Genomic DNA, 6,690 nt, shown 5'->3' on the forward strand with positions numbered 1-6,690 from the left:
ATCGAAGGAAGTCGGCTCCGGGCCGTGTGGGGGCAGGGGAGGGGCGCGTGCCTCGGACCCGCAGAAAGCGACTCTGCGTGTCTGGATAGGCTGCGAACGCGGCTTCCCCGCCCACCCTACCATTCGGGGCGCTCCGATTGGCCAGTGTTGGCGCGAAGGTGCTCGAGTCGGACCTCACGCAGGGGCAGCAGGAAACAATAGAGGCCGCGCGCGCAGAGCGAGCGCCCGTAGCCTCCCCGCCCCTCCCGCAACGCTCGACCCCGGGATCCCCCCGGCTTGCTTGCCCGCCATGGCCGACAAGGAAGGTGAGGGTGCTGGGGCCGCCCGAGGAGAGCGGGGGGTGCCGGGCTGGCGCCGCGGCCTCGACAGGGCCTAGCAGTGAAGACAAGCCCGACTCTTGAGTGCTGTCCCCACCATCGAAGGCGTGAGGAGAAATCGCCCCGCGGGGCGGGCTAACGGCGCGCCAGTTCCTCCGGCGCGGAGGCCTGTCGCCGCGGCGTGGAGCTGGTGGGGGCGCCCCGGCCGCTATTTGGTCTCTCCCCGCGCTCCCTGTCGGTCCGCCCGCCTCTCCCGGTTCTGCCTACGCCGTTCCCCACCCCAGGGGCCGGTGTGCGGGCCTCCGCGCCGGTTCTGTAGACTCAGCGCGAACGGGAGCGTGCTCGTGAGGCCCGGCGCCGTCGCCCGAACGGCTAACGGAGTGACGGGCCTGACTAGCCCGAGAGTAATTGCGGGCCCGCGCGGGTGGAGAGGGGTGTTGGTACCTCCGCGGGGGTAGATTTACACATATCTCCTCCATTTCAGAATCTGGACTCGAGCAGGGCCGGTAGCTTAGGAAGTGTTGACTCGGTTTCCATTTGTGTTCGCTAACTTAATTTGTTTTTAACTTTTTAGCAGCCTTTGATGACGCAGTAGAAGAACGTGTGATCAACGAAGAGTACAAAATATGGAAAAAGAATACCCCTTTTCTTTACGATTTGGTGATGACCCATGCTCTGGAGTGGCCTAGCCTAACTGCACAGTGGCTTCCAGATGTAACCAGGTGATGTGAATCTTTTGAACGTTATCTTGTTACGGTCTCCTCAGTGTAGATTTCTCACGTTGATTTTCCCTGTTTTCCTCCAGTCACCCAAAGAGAGCACGTGATCAAAACCTATTGGTGAAGTTTTTTTCCTAGGCCAAAAAATAAGACAAAATGTAAAAATAGTTTTGCAGTGTACCTGATAAGAGAAAACTTGTTTTCTTTTCCTGATAACGAATTGAATAGCCTGTTGTAACTACAGTTGACCAAATAATGTAAAATGTGTCAGCTTTCCAAAAAATGCTATGATGAGTTCAGTTTTTTCAGCAAAACATTGGAATCTAGAGGTGGTAGCTGGTTAGTACGAAGATTTATGTGACATGGTACTTGCCTTCAAGGAGCCCATGTATAGTTTGAAGAGACTGATGTAAACTAATAGGTACAGTTACATGTGTTAAGAGCAGTTTTACAGAGATACTTAGGATGTTTAGAACTAACACCTGAAGGTGGGATGGTTTTTATATAAGGGAATTGTGCATAGTGAGAGATTAATCACACGTAGGGTAGGTCTTACACCTGAGAAGCTTACCTCTAAGAAGATAAAATAGTACTTAATTTACCTGCCATTTATTTAGGCTCTGGTAGGTACCACATATCATGGTGTGCAAGTTTAGATAAGACACCCTCCCAGCCTTGACTTCTTGTGTATATAGTATGGTACATATCCCCACCCCCCTTATTTGTAGGGAATATGGCTGAGAATCCCCAGTGGATGTCCGAAACCATGGATAGTACTGAATTCTATATTATGTTTTTTCCTATACATAACTGCGGTAAAGCTTAATTTGTAAATTAGACACGTTAAGAGGCTAATAATAAAGCAGTGATTATAATATACCATAATAAAAGCTATCTGATTGTGGTCTCTTGCTGTCAAAATCTCTCACTGTACTCACCCTTCTTGTGATGTTGTTGAGAAAATGCCTATGTGATGAAATAAAATGAGATGAATGACATGGGCATTGTGATGAAGTATTAGGCTACTATTGACCTGATGATAAGTCAGAAGGAAGATCATCTACTTCCGGAGGGGATTGTGGTTGACCACGGGTAACTAAAACCACGGATGGGGGGGCTACTGTGTTACAGTAAAAATAATTATAAGAGTGGCCCCGATAAAATGATCAGGGCAAGGAAGAATCACCTCAACCTAGGGTACCGTGAAAGGCTTCCAGGAGGAAGTGACAGTGCAAAGATGAAGGTGAATTTATTTATTTATTTATTTTTATAAAGATTTTATTTATTTATTTGAGAGCCCACACAGGGCTCAGTCCCACGACCCATGACATCATGACCTGAGCTGAAATCGTGAGTTGGACTCTTAACCTCCTGAGCCACCCAGGCGCCCCAGCAGTACTAATTTTCTTTTTAAGATGAGGATTACTTAGAAGCAAGCATACCTAATGTCAAGTGTTTAATTTTTTGTGTCTGTTGGTCTTTTTTGTGTGTGTGTGTATGGTGGTAGTGGTGGTATTTATTCATATCCTTTTTTAAAAAAAAATACAATTGTAGTTCTGTAATACTTTTCTTCCCTCACTTCCTGTGGTTCTTTGTTTACCCTAAATGCAGGTATTCCGTTTTGTGTTGACAGCTCTCTTTCCTCTACTTTTTTTTTTTTTAAAGATTTTATTTATTTGACAGAGAGAGACACAGCGAGAGAGGGAACACAAGCAGGGGGAGTGGGAGAGAGCGAAGCAGGCTTCCCGCCGAGCAGGGACTCGATCCCAGGACCTTGGGATCGTGACCTGAGCCAAAGGCAGGTGCTTAACAACTGAGCCACCCAGGTGCCCTCTACTTTTTCTATGTAGGATATAGATATCTATTGCCTCTGTGCAGAGTAATTCCTTCTGAGCTTTTCCTGAATTTTCAGCTGCCTGCTGGTGTCTTCTCTGGAGTATCTTACAGTCTTCCCCAATATCACATGTTCCAGACTGAGTATCTTCTTTTTTTTTTTTTAAGATTTTATTTATTTATTTGACAGAGAGAGAGAGACAGCGAGAGAGGGAACACAATAGGGGGAGTGGGAGAGGGAGAAGCAGGCCTCCCATGGAGCAGGGAGCCCAATGTGGGACTCGATCCCAGGACCCTGGGATCATGACCTGAGCCGAAGGCAGACGCTTAACGACTGAGCCACCCAGGCGCCCCCAGACTGAGTATCTTCTTTCCATAGAGTCCCACTCCAGCTTTCTCCTATTGTTTCTATTTCTCTTTATCATAGTTGACTTTGGTTTGACATTTCCTAGGTTTTTCTCTTTTCTTCACTTGACAGTTCATTTACAAGCTCCAGTGGATTCTATTATGTAATATCTTTCTTTTCTAGACCAGGGGTTCTCAGACTTGAACATGTATCATAATCAGCTGGAGGGATGATAAGATAGGCCATTGTACCCAACATCCCAGTTTCCTAATTTAGTAGGTCTGGAGTGGATCTGAGAATTTAATTTGCCTTTCTAGCTGAAGTTCCTAGGTGATGCTGATGCTGTTGGTCCTGATACCACACTTGAAGAACCTCTGCTTTACACTGTTAGATTAATCCTTCTGTGGTTATTCAGATGGTGTTAGGTCCCTTAGACATTTTCCATGGTCCCTTGTTCCTCCTGTAGCATAGAGTCGTGAATGCCTTAAGGTGGCATTCAGCACCCTAGAATCTGTTTTTTAGCCTTCTCTCTCTGACTGCATTTTCCCACATCCAAAGTCAAATTGGGGTATCGGTCCTAGTAGTTGTATGATGTTAAGCAAGTTTGCCTACTTTTCCTAAACCTCAAGTATCTTCATCTTTTAAGTGATACATGGTTTGTAAACAGCTTAGGTGTCTGGGATTTTGTGGACTTGCCCTTTGCTCAGTTCCCTTTCCTTGGAATACTGTTTACCAGAGCCCTTGTCTCTTCTGGGTTTTAGCTCTCATTTTGACGTCTGCTGAAGTATCACCTCTTTAACGGACACTTCCTTAATTCCAGAAGTAATCTTTCTTATATAAACTCCCATCTTCTTGTGTGCCTTTCATGTAGTACTGGTTGACTTATATTTTTTTTTCTTTTTCTCCTTAGCTAATTTTGATTTTTTAAAATTTTATTTCATTATGTTAATCACCGTACATTACATCGTTACTTTTTGATGTAGTGTTCCATGATTCATTGTTTGTGCATAACACCCAGTGCTCCATGCAGAACGTGCCCTCTTTAATACCCATCACCAGTCTAACCCATCCCCCCACCTCCCCTCCCCTCTAGAACCCTCAGTTTGTTTCTCAGAGTCCATAGTCTCTCATGGTTCATCTCCCCCTCCGACTTATATTTTAATTATTTATGTACATGACTATCTAATTGCCCCTAGCTTTTCGAGTGCACAAATCACGTCTTAATCATTTTTGTACTTCATTGTATTTGGCACAATTTGCTTACTGATTAGGTACTTGGTAAATATTTGAACAATTAGTTTACCTAATGTTATTTTCTTTCCTTTACCTTTTAATGAAGTAACCTAAAGTGTTAGTGTACCCAGCAATTGTTTTCTTTACTCCCAACCTATTGTAAAGGGTGAGTAATTCACATTTTATTCCGTTAGATGTTTCCCCAAAGTAATTGTAAATTTTTGGCCAACTTAAGAAATATTTACAAAACTAAGTGCTGTGTGATCCTCCTTATACTCCTCTATGGAAGATACAATAAAAGTCAGAAATATGGGGATGCCTGGGTGGCTTGGTCAGTTAAGCATCTCTCTACGGCTTAAGTCATGATCCCAGAGTCTTGGGATCAAGTCCCTCATCAGCCTCCTTGTGCAGTGGGGAGCCTGCTTCTCCCTCTGCCTGCCACTCCCCCTGCTTGTGCTCTCTCTCTCTGACAAATAAATAAAATCTTAAAAAAAAAAAAGGTCAGAAATGTGGCTTTTTTGTTGTTTTTAAAGATTTATTTATTTATTTGACAGAGCACAAGCAGGGGGAGCGGCAGGGAGAGGGAGAAGCAGGTTCCCTGTGGAGCAGGGACCCCCGATTCGGGGCTTGATCCCAGGACGCCGGGATCATGACCTGAGCCAAAGACAGACGCTTAACCGACGGAGCCACCCAGGCACCCCAGAAATGTGGCTCTTGATAAGTTTTTCTTCCCAAAACCTAGTTGTAGTAGTGCCTTTTGCATACCAAGTATTATCACTGACTTCATTGTCTCTCTTAGTGTTACTAATTTGAATAGTGACCATGTATTGCTATTACAGACCGGAAGGGAAAGACTTCAGCATTCATCGACTTGTCCTGGGAACACACACGTCAGATGAACAAAACCATCTTGTGATAGCCAGTGTGCAGCTCCCTAACGATGATGCTCAGTTTGATGCTTCACACTACGACAGTGAGAAAGGAGGTAGGAATCTTCAAACTGAAAGAAGGAATGATGAATGGGTTCTATCTTTCATATCTTTGAATTGTCATGAAAAGGGTGTAAAGTTTGATTAAGTAGCCTGTCAAATTAGTAATAAGATTTTGAGCTTTGGAAACCCTGCGTTTGCAATACAGATATTATTAGATACCTGGTTCTATGTCTTTTCTAGAAACCCTCCTCTACTAGATGGGTGGGGGGGTCTAGAATTGAAAGAAGCTAAAATCCACCATTCATTCATTCATTCTTTTTTTTTTTTTAAGATATATTTATGTAATCTCTACACTCAATGTGGGGCTCAAACTCAACCCTAAGACCCTGAGATCAGGAGTCGTATGCTCTTCTGACTGAGCCAGCCAGGTGCCCCTTTATTGGTGGGGGGGAGGGGCTTTTTTTTATTCCAGCTTTATTGAGATGTAATTGACATATAACTGTGTAAGTTTAAGTTGTACAGGGTGTTGATTTGATACACTCATATATTGCAAATTATTACCATCATAGGTTTGTTTTTTTTAAGATTTTGCTTTTAAGTAATCTCTATACCCAACTCACAACCCCGAGATCAAGAGTCACATTCTCTACCAACTAAGCCAGCCAGGTGCCCCCAAAGTCCACCATTTATTACTGGTGTGCATGCATGCATTTGTGCATTCTCAGCATGGGAGATAATTGCCCCAAGGGGATGAAAATTGGTTCTTGGGGATGTGTGAAAATAATCTTAATTCTTATTTTTTTTTTAAGATTTTATTTATTTATTTGACAGAGACACAGCAAGAGAGGGAACACAAGCAGGGGGAGTGGGAGAGGGAGAAGCAGGCTTCCCGCGGAGCAGGGAGCCCGATGCGGGGCTCGATCCCAGGACCCTGGGATCATGACTTGAGCTGAAGGCAGGCGCCTAATGACTGAGCCACCCAGGCACCCCAACAATCTTTATTCTTTAAACGTATAAAGCACAGATATACATGGTATACATAAATACACAGGATATCTGTGGTATTAAAATTTCATCAGGGGTGTCAGAAAAGATGTCTTATAAGGTTTTTTAGAGGGGGGAAAAAGATTGAGAAACAATGACTTAAATTACCCTTTCCATTTTGAAGTGGTAGAAATGACTTAACCATGACACTTGATACGTATATAAAAATTAAATGAGCCATTTAATTCTATATTAGGAGATAATCTAAGGGTTTAGCTGTTCATGAAATACTTAACTCTTTCCCTTTTAATAGAGGTGGAAATGGA

At 44.1% G+C, this 6,690-nt stretch overlaps 1 long non-coding RNA gene across 1 annotated transcript; it reads left to right on the forward strand.

Annotated features, from left to right (window-relative positions):
- Positions 1 to 144: 144 nt before the first annotated feature.
- LOC145721228 (uncharacterized) lies at positions 145 to 5,432 on the forward strand. The gene is made up of 3 exons (XR_014144789.1): positions 145 to 305; positions 892 to 1,039; positions 5,288 to 5,432. It is a non-coding gene; the product is annotated as an uncharacterized LOC145721228 (long non-coding RNA).
- Positions 5,433 to 6,690: the final 1,258 nt, after the last annotated feature.

Source organism: Leptonychotes weddellii, chromosome 4 (assembly GCF_054177405.1).
Source record: "Leptonychotes weddellii isolate Sample4059 chromosome 4, ASM5417740v2, whole genome shotgun sequence".
Classification (NCBI taxonomy): Eukaryota; Metazoa; Chordata; class Mammalia; order Carnivora; family Phocidae; genus Leptonychotes; species Leptonychotes weddellii.